The 14,291-nt window shown below is 44.8% G+C and overlaps 1 long non-coding RNA gene across 1 annotated transcript; it reads right to left on the bottom strand.

Moving 5' to 3' along the window:
- Positions 1-4,593: 4,593 nt before the first annotated feature.
- Positions 4,594-7,957, bottom strand: LOC146020442 (uncharacterized). Its single transcript, XR_014450794.1, has 3 exons — positions 6,215-7,957; positions 5,109-5,221; positions 4,594-4,829 (listed from the first exon to the last, which is right to left on the bottom strand). It is a non-coding gene; the product is annotated as an uncharacterized LOC146020442 (long non-coding RNA).
- Between the last annotated feature and the right edge of the window lie 6,334 nt (positions 7,958-14,291).

Consider the following 14,291-nt stretch of genomic DNA (forward strand, 5'->3'; position numbering starts at 1 on the left):
ACATTTTTTACGGAAGTTCCACCGGCCGTACCATGCGCACCGTGGCTGGTCAGCCCTGTACGGGGTACCTGGGGGAGTGGGGACCACCTCAAAGTGTTTTCCCCCCAGCCTTCACTCATCCAGTGCTGAAGCCCGGGCTGTCCCTGGGTGGTTGACGCTGGGCTGATTAAAACATTAAATAAAAAAGCATTGCTTTTTACAGGTGATCCACAAGTCCCAGCATGTGGGGCATTAATTGTCCCCCTTGGACTTGTTCACCTGTAAAAAGAGTGTTGAAACAGAGACAAAAGTATAACTTTATTACATACATATACTTTATATTTACACCAGCGTACTTACCATTCCAGGCTCCAGCAATGGCTCTCCTCTGCACATCACCCTGCACTGCCTGCGGGGGTGAGCTGGCTCACCTTGCACTGACTTCGGGGTCAGGTGGCTTCCTCTGCAGTAATGACAGCATGATTCCCCGCTGTCATTTTGCTTTAGATACACTCAGCCCTGATTGGCTGTAGGCATCTCCATGGAGTGCTTCTATAGCATTACTGCGGAGGAAGCCATCTCACCCCTGCAGGGGAGAGAGCCACCGCTGGAGCCTGGAATGGTAAGTATGCTGTTGTAAAAATAATTAATGTGTATGTAATAAAGTTATACTTTTACATATGTGTGTTTTTATGTCAACATTCTTTTTACAGGTGAACTACAAGTCCAAGGGGGACAATTAATGCCCCGCATGCTGGGACTTGTGGATCACCTGTAAAAAGCAATGCTTTTTTATTTATTGTGTACACGTATTAGCGCAGCGTCAACCACCCAGGGACAGCCTGGGCTTCAGCACTGAATGAGGGAAGCCTGGGGGGAACCACTTTATTGAGGGGGTCCCCAATTAATGACACACAAAGAGGGGGGTGTTAATCGCACAGGAAAGTAAGATTTTAGTCGAGTTTGGGTGACCCCTTACGTTTTTGTAATTTAGGAACATATATCATTACAACAAGTGTGTGCTACCACTGGACACAAATTTAGAGCAAAAAATGATGATTTTTGAAGAGACAAAAAACAACAGAAGAATGTCTCTGCGGTGCACCAAAAGAGAAATGAATAAAATTTAACTTTTAATTGGTACTTGTAAAATTAAGCGAAAAGACACAATACATATACACACATACATACATTGACATGTAATTAAAAAGGATAATTAAATCCTCACGACGTGGGACCCCCCTGTCCAATATGAGTTTTTTTTTATAAACTTTATTATTTATTCGTGTAATGTTTTGATCTGTTACTTGGTGCTGGTTAATTCAGATATTACCAGTCTTCTATATTTCTACACAAATGTCCTTATATAAACGGCATTTAGATGGTAATCACCTAAAGTTGTGCTATCTAGAATGGCTGGAAAAATGTTGGATGGTCCAGGTATTGTAACCGGCATGCATCCGCAATTTTTTACACAGATTATAATAATCACCAGGTCAAAATCAGGGAAAACGATCTTGCTTGTAAGCTGCCTGGAGGGAACAGTGTGTATGACACTTTGGCTATATATTTAGCTGAAATCATTGGCCAGTGGAAACCACATATTTTAATGTGGTTTCCACTGGCCAATGATTTCTGCCTAGTGATATAAATTATAGCCACAGGGTGCCTGAGATGCGGCAGCCCGATCCATACACTACTGTGCCGCCTGTTGATAGCACACTATGCGGCGGCGTGGATGCCGTAATCACAGCCGGCTCGCCGGGAGACAAACAGTCGCTGTGTGGATGTCACACACCGCGAGTGTCTGCCGGGTAGACTCGTATATGCGAGAGCCACTTGCTGCGCCGCTAAGGAGAGAAACAGATCAAAATACATTCAAAGTGGGGTGGGGGAGCAGGGGGTGAAGCCACAAAGTGTACAGTCGGCGTACGCTTCGCCTAGGAGCTTCGTCAGGACCTGGTCCTGGCGAAGCGTACGCCGACAGGGAGCAAGGACTACAAGTCTATTTGGCAACGCTCAGCAGACCAGTAAGACTCCTGAGACAGCATTTGCTGGAGGAGTACATTATGCTTTATTATATATGTGCAATTGATCTGGTATTATTGCTTTTAGCTCAAAGCTTTAAAGCAAAGAGCAGCATAATGGAGGAGGATAAAAGGCAACTAAGGAAATCAGGGTAAGCCAGGAACTTAAAAAAAAAAATTATATATATCAATTTTCATAGATGCGGCACTCCAACTTAAAATTTGTAGATGTGGGGTGCCCTCCGTAACGTGCACCTGGCGGGTGCAGGTGAATGCAGAGGTTTGTGGACGGCGGCACTCAATGTAAAGCAGCAAATGGAGACCTTGGGTTAGGAATCCGACGTTTCAAACCCCTGTGGTTTTTTTTATCAAGGTGCAAGAGACAAGTTATCAACACAAAACCACATACCTTTATGCCAATCTCCTCCATTCATGCGGCCCCCGGCGTCCCGCCAAGGGCTGTAACATGACGTCACCTGATGGAAGGAAGCCGATAAGCCTGTGAAGGGGATCACTGATCTGCAACGCACAAAAACATTACTACAAACACCATATAAAAATACCTGTAAAGATTCATAAAAAATTGCGGTACTTATGTATTATCTGGGCTCCCATGTTAAATGCACCCCATTTTTTCATAACCCTACTATCCAACTACGCATGGAGTTGATTTTATATAGTGTGGCGAGCGCAGCGAGCCACCGTGCCCGAAGCGTGGCGAGCGGACGCAGTCTCATAAGAAAAACGGGAGCCCAGATATTACATAAGTACCAAAATTGCATCTCCTTCCCGATCACCTGTCCGAAAGATGCCCTTAGCTAATTCATTATACTTAAAGTGACAAAAAAGTGAAAAACATGAAATGAATAAAAGTGAAAAGGCAGTACACCCTTCCTGCAATACGGGTCCTATAATGGACCGCTAGGTCCAACGGGAGTTTGTCTAATGCAAAAATAATTCCCCTTTTACTTCCTCCTCAGAGGTCTAATGACACAGTTGGGAATGGATTAAGGTACTTTTCAAAATGAAACAAATTACAGACACTGGAAGTGATACAAAAGATGTAATGTGTAAACTGTTACATCCCATTCTTTATAAGAACTGAGTCAACACGGAATGCTCATTCAAACCCCGGGGAGGCATGGTGTCAAGACGGAAGATCCACCGACTCTCCGCCTGACACAACTTGAGTCCCCTGTTTCCACCCCGTTTCAGTGGAGGGATTTGTTCAATAATTCTATATTTCAAAGAAGAGAGAGAGGGTGACATTCTATGGGATGAGATAAATGCACATTTTTTTAGTGCGATTTCTTCCGCCGGTCATGTGCGAGTTTTGGACCAACCGGAGTGCGATTTACAAGACGCTAAGAACCCCCTAACCTATTGGTCCACCTCTGTCCCCTTCATTATGCATCACACCCCCTATATAAAGGGGCACTGGCGCCATTTAACTCTTTGATAGGAAGTAAGGAGCATGGAGAGGAGCAGTGGCAGTGTGAGCAGAGGAAGAGGTGTTGGTGGCAGAGGGAGCAGTGGCAGCAGTTAGCCAAGTGGGAGAGGCAGCAGAGGACTGCTGAGGTCGTCCTCCATTACAGGGAGTGGCAGCAGTGTGGCAGGCAGCATGGCCACAGCAAGGCCAGCCCCAGACCATGCCCTGGCGGACCAGCCCCAGCAGGAGGAGGTGGAGGATCCGCTGGCATCCCCATCCTATACCCAGGACCTATTTCATACCCCAGAGCAGCTGCAGGAGGGCCACATGTCAGAGGTGGAGGAAGATGGAGGTGAGGAGGAGGAAGACACTGGCATGGAGGAGGAGGGGTACATGGCTGGAGTAGAAAATGAGGAAAAGGTAGAAGCTGGCCGCACAAAAAGTGGCCGAAAGGTCAGATTCTCCTACGAGGAAAATGCTGCGCTTGTCCGGGCTATCATACCCGTGTTTGACCGGTTACTGGGGAAAAGTCACCACAAGACCACTGCACAGCGGAAAAGGGCTATGTGGAAGGACATCACCCAGGCGGTGAACGCTGTAAGTCAGCACAAGCGCCTGCTCAGAAATGTCAAGAAGAGGTTCAACAACATCAAGAGGCAGCTCAAAAGTAAAATGGCCATGGAGTTGGAGGAGGCCACCAAGACTGGCGGAGGAAGCCCCACAACTGTCTGCTACACGTCCTATGAGGTCAAGCTCAAAAGAATCATACCCCCTGAGGTCCTGCCTGGCATGCACGTCGCGGATACCGATAGGCCGCCAACGCCATCCAGAGCTGGTAAGTGTGACCACATGCAATCTTAAACATACATGGCAATGTTTTCAAACTGTAATGTTCACTTGTATTGTTATGCTAAGTAAAGTGCTGCTGTGGAACTACATAGCCCAGCAAGGTCAAGCACAAAAAATTGCATGCCCCTAATTTCAAATTGGTCATAATGCTGGGCCTTGTAGTTCCACAACTGCTGATATTGATCAACACTTTAACATTATTTCTAGCAGCTTAACATGTATGTGACCCAAAAAACATTGGTGTACTGGTGGTTTAGCTGCCATGCCTACATACCACAGATTATCCACCAGTTGTAATGTTTCAAATAGTTTAATAATAATCTAACAAAAAATTCAGGTGAAAAACATATGTCAAATAATGTGGGGACTAAATAATGTAGTCCTTAACCAAAGGAAGTATTGTCCAGTAATGTCATTTCAATGCATTTTTGGCATAAATGCTTATCCATTGCAAGGTAGATAATGGCTGCCCATCTCTTCTTTCACAGATTGTCCGCCCCGAAGTGCTCACGCATCAAAGAAAAGAAGGCCCGTTGGAGCAGAATCTGTGGAAGCAGGTAAATGAACAAAAAACAGGCCATTACACATACAGTACACACACTCATATCACATCAACAATATCACACTACATTCATCTCCTGCTGCTCAACGGAAATGAATGTAATCTGACCTAGCCATCTCACTTATTATTAATGTCAATGTTACATGCAGTATCGGGGTACATGTGTAAGTACATAATACCCCAGGTATGTGCGTTCAGCATCTCAAGCCCTTTCAAAAACAGTACTGAAGAGAGACTGGCCCATATATGCATCAGTACTTACCTCTTCATCTGTATCCACAGGTACTGTACAACTAGGAACACAACCAACAGAATCCTCTATGATGATGTTGGACGAAATGGACATAATTCTCGAACCCGTGGAGACCTTTGCGGCTGAGGAGGAAATACAGACGTCATCACAGAGTGATCTTCCCCCAAGTGGGGTGACTCCCAACCCACCCACAAACACACCCCATACAGCAGCTTCTGCTGCACAAGTAGCTAACTCCTTGGTAAATTTCAAGGAGAAACAAATTCAATTTATGGCCTCCCAAAGCCTGCAAATAGGGAACATCCAGGGGTACATGCGTCACACTTTTCTTCAATTAAGAAAAATTTCAAGGAGTGTACGGGTTGGTGTAGGTACTCATGTGTGCATGGCTAATAGCATTGACACCCGTTTTGCAGATCTTACTTCTGCTGTAAGGGAACAGAATAGCCATATTGGCAGCCTTGCGCAAAGTATAGCTGCACTTAGCCAATCGTGCACAGCGCAGACCAATGCCTTAATAGGTATGCAGGCACAACTTCAGCAGATGGAAGGCAATGTCATAGGTGCAGCAGCATCTACACTGAGTAGTGTATCTAGCACCCCAGTAAGTGGCTCCCCCACTTCCCCACCCCGTCGGAGTATTAGGACCCAGCGTGGCCTGGGTGCAGCTTCAAGAAGTGGTTTAGGGTGGCCTGATGGTGGGAGAAAATAGTTCATATTTTTTATACATTTTTAATTTGCATCTAATATGCAATACATCTTGTTACATCCCCCGACAGTTCGAATGTTTGAGTGACAAAAATGCAGGACATACTATACTGCAGTAAAAATGTCTAAACGCATACCATTTTGTCTGTGTATTATTTTTAAAACAATTGTGTGAAATATGACATAGTGTAATGGTATATGACAATGGGATTGCTGAAAAGTAGTGTTGGGTAACTTCTAGCCCGTCAAAGGTTGTGGAACTACATATTCCAGCAAGCTCTGGCACTCATTGTTTGGACTGTAATGGTTATTGTGTGTCAGGGCATGCTGGCACGTGTAGTTCCACAACACCAGGTGAGCCATGTTTTAGAGCAAACTTAATTCATACATGTTACAAATGTACTTACAAGGTTGATTACAGCAAGGGATAGGTCAGCACCACCAGCTGCATCAGTTGGGCTCTGTGTATTAGGCTAAATGTGGGTGGAAACAGATGGTATTGCTAAATAATTTGTTTATGAGTACACTTACAGCAAAGGTACATGTTGGAATACAGGGCACATGTGCTTACCAGAAAAGTAACGCCTGATGATTTGTGTACGCACCAGATTCCCCCTCTGCGTACCCCTCACTACCCGAGGTGTGGTAGGTTGGGCTTCCTGCATGACTGCTGCATGTTCCTCCTCCACATAGGCAGGTTGGGACAGGGCTATGTTGTGTAACATGCAGCAAGCCTGGACGATCATCACTACTTTTGCTGGGTGGTAAAGCAGCGTACCCGATGACCGGTCCAAACACCGGAATCTACTTTTCAATACGCCAAATGTACGCTCCACCACATTGCAGGTTGCAATATGGGATTCATTATACCGGTGCTGTGCAGGGTCCTCTGAGGAGCGCAAAGGTGTCATGAGCCAGGAAACACACCCATATCCTGAGTCACCTAAAACACAGATAGGAAGTTATTGCCTTATTTGGTAAGGTATGTGCATTGTGCAAACAGGAGACACTGGGACATGAGCAATATGCTTGTGAAACTGGAAACACACACATTTGAGCAGGTACAAATAAGGACAGAGAGGGTAATATGTAAAAATGTACTTACCAAGTAGCCAGCCCTCTGGCATTTGTTGTTGGTTGAATCGGTTGCAGAGGGCTGAGTGCCTCAGAATATAGGCGTCATGGCAGTTCCCAGGAAAGCCTGCTACAACACTTAAGATTTTGAGATGAGCATCACATACCACCTGAACGTTCAAAGAGTGCCGCCCACGCCGATTGACATAGACGTCTCCCCGCACGTGCGGTGCCCTAATCCCAATGTGTGTGCAGTCTATAGCTCCCAGCACGTGAGGGAATGCTGAGAGTCTATAGAAAGCCACCTTGTGGTCCTGCCACTCCAACTCAGAACGTGGGAATCCGATGTATGTCCGCTACAACTTCTTTAAAGTAAGTAACACTTGAGTAAAATGCTTAGAGAAAGTGGGCTGTGATACCCCCAAGGACCATGAGGTCACAGACTGAGTGGAGCCTGTGGCCAAATAGTAGAGGGTACACATTAATTTCTGCAGCCCAGACACTGCATAGTTGCCTCCCCCAAAAAGGTCCAAATCATCTCTCACCTGCTCATATAAGTCCAACAGGTTATTGCGGTTCAGCCTAAACATCCCCTAAACATCCCCACAACCTGTTGATCCGAGAGGGAGTCCAAATCTCATCCCATAAAATGTCACCCAGAGTGTCTCGCGCTGGCAAAATGCCGGGGTACGAGTTGGTCACTCGTGCCCGATAATAATGCATGTTTTATGGCTGACCGATGGGCAGCAGCCCTTTCCTTAAATGCCCTGATGGTGTTGCCAACGTAATGTTGGCCGCACGGGCAACTGATCAAATATACAACATAACTAGATGTGCACGAGACACGTTGTCTAAATTTAAATGGTTTACCCGAATAGGGATGACAATGTATCGCCAGTGGACATGTAGCTGCATGTAGTGCAGCCACTGCACTTGATACATCCTAATTTAGGGGTGCTCAAAAATGTGGGAACTTTTGTTGACACCGTGTCGACCACATCGTTCTTCACCAGGTAATCCTTAAGATTTTTACCCCTAGTGTATGCACACATCAGTTGTGAATTTTTTAATGAACGCAGGGATGGCTCAGTACGTACAATTGGCCAATAAGATTTGGCCATCTCATTGATCTTATTGATCAAGAGTCACTTGATCAATAAGATGGCCAAATCTTATTGGCCGATTGTACGTACTGAGCCATCCCTTCTATATTTCAGTTCCCTACCACTACTGAGGAGTGGCAAGCTATTGCCCAAGATTTCAAGGATCTTTGGAATTTCCCCAATTGTGGTGGTGCCATCGATGGAAAGCATATCTGCATCATGCCCCCAGCTAATAGTGGCTCTTTTATCTACAATTATAAGGGCTTCTTTAGCATTGTTTTAATGGCTATTGCCAATGCCAAATATGAATTCATCTTTGTGGACATTGGCAAAAATGGCAGGGTATCTGATGGTGGGGTTTTGGAAAAGACCATGTTCCATGACAAACTTAAAAGCAATGGACTTCATTTACCAGAGCGGACACAGAATGTGCATGGTTTAAACTTTGTTTTTGGGGCTGACGACGCCTTTGCTTTGCACACTAATGTTGTAAAACCCTACCCACAAAGGACGCTTAATTACCGCCTGTCACGAGCTAGGCGAGTGGTTGAAAATACATTAGGATTTTTCATAGTGCCAAAAGTCTGCGGCTAGATAAAATAGACAAGGTAGTTATGGCCTGTTGTGTGCTGCACAACTATCTACGCAGAAAAACACAGTCTGCACACCCCAATGTTTCAAGCATGGATGACAGTGAAACAGTTGAGGAGCCAGTAGGTTTAACATGCTTGGAGACCAATCTAAATACAAGAAATGCTACTATGGGTGCAAAATTTACCAGAGAGGAGTACTTGCAGTACTTTAAGGGTGTAGGCGCAGTGGATTGGCAGGATGACATGATCTGCTAAATTGCTATGACAAGCTACCTTTGTACTGTACTTTATATCTTAATTTTCAATAAATAATTAGAATGTGTGTAATCTGTGTACTTACTGTGCCAGCAAGGATTTCCTGAGGAAGTTCAGGGGGGCGAGGTGTGGCACATGGGGCAGCCTTGGCCGCAGTCATATTGCCGATGGAGTCCCTCGGCAGCTCTTGGTCCACTGTGAATGCCAGCAGATCATAGTATCAGAGCCTGGGCACATAAACTTGGTCTCTAGCAGCCCCTGATTTCCTGGATGCCTCTATTTTGTTCAGCTCCTTTTTGAAGACTGTCCTCATGTTGGTAATCCTTGTCCGCACCCATTCAATGTTCGCCGTGGGGTAGTAAGGGAGAGGAGCAACAATGCAACAATGCTCAGGAGATGACACACAATAACAAAATGGACAGCACCGGTAACAATGGTAGCACAATACGCAGGGATTGAATACAAATAATAAAGTTACTCCTAATCCGTGACACAGAGGGTGAACAACCACCTGGGGCCGTACCACCCAGGCCGTGCACAATATAACTCAATGCAGGTGGAATTGCAGGTATGCAGGGAGTAAAATGAATGCAGGGTGAACCCTGACTTATCTGAGAGATGTAAAGGATTACAGATGGAAGGTGGACTGCAGCAGCGCTGACACAAGGAAACACTTGACCAGATATCCAGGGACCAGGAACTGATACAAAGAGCCAGACACGGGTGACCAGGACTCATCCAGGACAAGACGCTGTACTGGGACACCAGGAGAGGACTGGAGACACCGACAAGGATAATCCAGGGTTTAGGAACACACCGGGGACTGAGGCAAGACAGGGTCCAGGAAGCTGGGACAGCACAAGTTTGCACACAGAACTATGGCTGGGAGCTCTGAACTACAGGCTATGACTGGCAGGGTTGCATACATCAGGATGCCTTATCAAGGCCTCAGGCAATTAGAGCAGCTGTGAACTCCAGGCTAGCAGGGTTTAATGAACACACACTTGTGCATAATTGATGCACAGAGGACTGGACTGAAATGGCACGGACTCACCACTGGAGGCCACCAGAGAGTCGATACCAACTACAGGCTGCAATAAACCCATGACAGGCAAGACAGATAGGAGTCATAGGTGATGACTCCTAACATTACCCCCCCCCCTCCTTGTGGAAGAGTCAAGGGACCCCAATACCAGGTTCTCCAGTACATGGAGAATACCAAAACCCCGGCATGCGGGTACTAACAAAAAACATAAAAAACAGAAAGAAGCTGCAGCTTGTAACAGATGGGGTACGCGACTTTTGTCAGCCGGTGATATTTAATATATGCTCCCTATTGAATGGGAATGAAACCATACATATTTCAACGATTATTTATTTAAATATACATGGGGAGATCATGTAGCTATGGAATGCCCACATGGGAATTCCAGCTTTGGCAGTATAGTCGCAAGAATGGCCAGCATATTGATAGAACGTGCGTACACACTGCACTTTTGTTCCGATATGGGCCCGTCCTGTCGGATGAATATTAAACAGCACTGAACCTTCGACCGACCGAGTATGGATGGATAAGACCGTTTTTGGACGTTGGAGTTGGGACAGCGTACACACCTATACAATCTCCACGGCCGTCCCGGAACGGAAGAACGGCCCGACAATTGTATAGATGTGTACCCAGCTTTAGAAAGCAGCTTGTTACTGCTGGAGCAGCAATGAAAGCTTAGTCAGCAATGGCGGTTACATCCAGAGTGTTACGTTCCTGGTGCCAAGATCTAGAATCAGTTACCTTAGATGGTATCAAAAGGTCTGAACTGATAAAAGTGATTCAAAATATTCAGGTCGCAGTAGAATTCCTTTGTGACGCGTCATTGGATGCAGTGAAGCTGGCGGCCAGAACTGGAGCCACTATGGCTGTGGCTAGGAGAGCTTTATGGCTGAAGCCTTGGGCAGCGGATACACAATCCAAACAAAAATTGATATCTCTGCCTTTCAGGGACAGTATTTGTTCGGACGACATTATTACAAAACTGTGCAGTGGAAAGTGTGTTTGGCTGTCGCAGAACAAAGCTAAAAAGAGTTTTTCTAGCAGACTCTTCAGATATCAACAGAATGAATTTAGGGAAGCAAGAACCTACAGACCATGTAGGAATTACAGAAGATCCTGGGCAGGCAGCCAAAAAAAAATTTGTGGCCAAAGTGGAAGAGAGGGAAGATATACCTCCAGACAGTTCAGTCAATGACACCAGAGTGACAGTTGAGCGCAGACTGCTGGAATACGGGCAGGTCTGGTCCCAATCTGTCGAAGACAGATGGGTGTTAGAAATTGTAATGTACGGATACAAGATTGAATTTGTAAAACACCCAGGATACTGGAAAAACAAAGTCTCCCATGCCACAGGATCCAGAAGAAAAATCTGTTTTATTCACCAGTCTAAGCAAAATGATTCGCCAGAAGGTGGTAGAAAAAGTACCAAAAGATCAAGAGTATCAAAGCTGGCAGTCAAGATTTTTCGTGGTCAGGAAACCGTCCGGAGGCTTCAGGACAATCCTCAACCTGAGAAGACTGAACTCTTATGTAATAGTGAAGAAGAAGTTCAAGATGGAGTCTCTAAGAACAATTTTGCCAGATATCAAAAGAGGGGCATTCTTAACGACCATAGATTTACAAGATGCCTATTTACACATGCCCATATTTCCAGGGCATCACAAATTTCTAAGGTCTCATTTAAAAGAAGAAATTTATCAGTTTATCACTCTTCCTTTTGGGTTGGCCACTTCACCCAGAACCTTTACAAGTCCTGGTAGTATTGATCACAAACTTAAGACAGCAGGGCATCTCAGTGTGGCCCTACCTAGACGATATTATTATCATGGCCCAAACAAGGGTGCAATCAGAAGAACACATGATGAAGGTGATGCAGTACCTGGAGAACCATGGATGGTCAATAAATCGAAAAAAGAGCCAGATAATATGGTGAAATATCTAGGGGTTTCAATAGACACTCTCTCCATGACGATAAAATTGACAGAAGACAGGAAGAAAAAGCTGTTAAACGAAGTGGTCAAGCTTCGAGACAAAAGATGGGCATCGTCAGGAGACTTTCTGAAGGTCATCGGTCTTATATCAGCAGCAAAAGACGCGGTACCCTGGGGCAGGTTTCACATGCGGTCACTACAAAATTATTTTCTCACACAGTAAGATGGAGATGGAAAAAACAAAAGTCAGTCCATCCGACTATCAATAAGAGCAAGACAGGATTTAACCTGGTGGTCTAACAAGCAAAAACTAGATGAAGGAAAGATGTTTGCAATAACACAACAAGTAGTGCTAACCACCGACGCCAGTCAGTCAGGATGGAGGGCAGTATGCGGAGGTTGCATAGCTCAAGGAATCTGGTCGCAAGAAATAAGTCAGAAACACTCAAATATCAGAGAAATAAGGGCAGTTCTTATGGTGTGCCAACATCTGCAAAACCTGCTGCTCAGAAGAGATGTAATCATAAGGTCACACAACCAGTCTGTAGTATCATACATCAACAAACAACGCGGAACATGAAGCAGAGAGCTGATGACAGAAGTAGCGAAGATCTTCACTTAGGCAGAAAACCGAGTGAACAGCCTGGTAGCGGTGTTTGTAGTGGGCAGAGAAAACTGGCAGGCCGACAGTCTCAGCAGGCATCTGATAAAGCCAGGAGAGTGGGAGTTGTCACCGGAGATATTAAAAAAGTTAGTGGAGATGTGGGGGCTACACAAGATAGATCTGATGGCCACAGTGAAAAATTCAAAAGTACAGAGGTTTTTTTTTCGAGACACTGGGAGCCACAAGCAGAGCAGTCGGATGCTCTGACGATAGAATGGAAAGAGAATCTGGTGTATGTGTTCCCTCCTTTTCCGGTTATAGCAAAATTACTGACCAAGATTCAAAAAGAGAAGGCAACAGTTATTGCAGTTCTTCCACATTGGTTTCCCAAGCTGATGGAGATGGCAATAGACAAGCCCTGGGTACTGCCGGATCAGAACTTGATCAGTCAAAATGGTTTGTGGCAGGCTCAACTGCCTAGCTGGAAATTGACGGCATGGTTACTGAGACCCAGCTATTAGTAGAAAGAGGTTTTTCTAAGAAGGTAGTAGGAACTCTCCTTAAAGCAAGAAAGAGGTTTACTTCTAAAACCTACCATAGAGTATGGAGGATGTATGTTACTTTCTGTAGGTCATCCAGTAAACATCCTAATAAGTTACCCACGGTAATGGAGTTCCTTCAAGCGGGACTAGATAGGAATTTATCTACCAGTTCCATCAAAGTTCAAATCTCAGCTTTATCAGTAATGCTTGACTGGAAACTACAGTAGCTGAAGATAAGTATGTACAGAGATTTGTACAAGCGGCAACACAAATTAAACCATCATTCCACAATTAGCACCGTGGGACCTCAACCTGGTACTCAATGTATTGGTCGATCCGCCATTTGAATTTCTTCATGAAGTGTCATTAAAATGGTTGACAATCAAAGTTGTGTTTCTAATAGCTATTATCTCGGCCAGGAGGGTATCTGAACTGCAAGCTCTTTGGACAAGGCAGCCTTTCTTGAATTTCTTTGAGGAAAAGGTGGTACTAAGAACTAATCCACAGTTTCTTCTGAAAGTGGTCTCATCATTTCATATCAACTAAGAAATTGTTTTCCCGTCTTTTTGTTCAAACCCTACTAATTCTAAAGAAGAAAGACTACACAAGTTAGATGTAGTAAGGGCACTTAAAGTATATCTAGAGCGGACTGAAGCATATAGAAAAATGGAGAGACTATTCATTTTGCCTGAGGGAAAATACAAAGGTCAAGGGGCCAGTAAAGCTACTTTATCCTGGTGGATTAAATTGTGGATCATAGAAGCTTACAGAATCAGAGGTCAACAACCTCCTGTGGGCCTTACGGCCCATTCGACTAGGGCTATGTCAGCTTCTTGGGCGGAGAAAGAAGCAGCTTCTCTAGAAGAACTCTGCAAAGCAGCTTGCTGGTCCTCAATTCACACATTCACAAAACATTATAGAGTGGACCTGGCCGCATCTTCTAATGCAAAATTCGGCAGGAAGGTTCTTAGTGCCGTTGTTTAAAAAAAAAAAAAAAAGGAAGGGAAGAAGACTCCAGTAATATATTATTTGAGGATGAGGTGAAGTAACCTGATATTCTTGTGTATTATTTATCCCACCCAGTGAATATAACTGCTTGGGTATTACCCATTAGTGGCTGTCATGGGAAGGTAGAGGAAAGTACAGATTCTTACTTGTTAATATGCTTTCCTCTACTCCACCATGGCAGCGTAGTTCCCTCCCCATTGATTATGTATGATTATTATACGAGTAAAAACTGTATAACTAAGACACTGATACCTATGTAGGAGGAGCTTATATAGGGGCCAGTGTTCTTTGTTTGTTTTTCCTTTCCAGTGTACTACCCTACAGGA

The sequence above is a fragment of the Crinia signifera genome, chromosome 7, assembly GCF_055691185.1.
Source record: "Crinia signifera chromosome 7, ASM5569118v1, whole genome shotgun sequence".
NCBI lineage: Eukaryota > Metazoa > Chordata > Amphibia > Anura > Myobatrachidae > Crinia > Crinia signifera.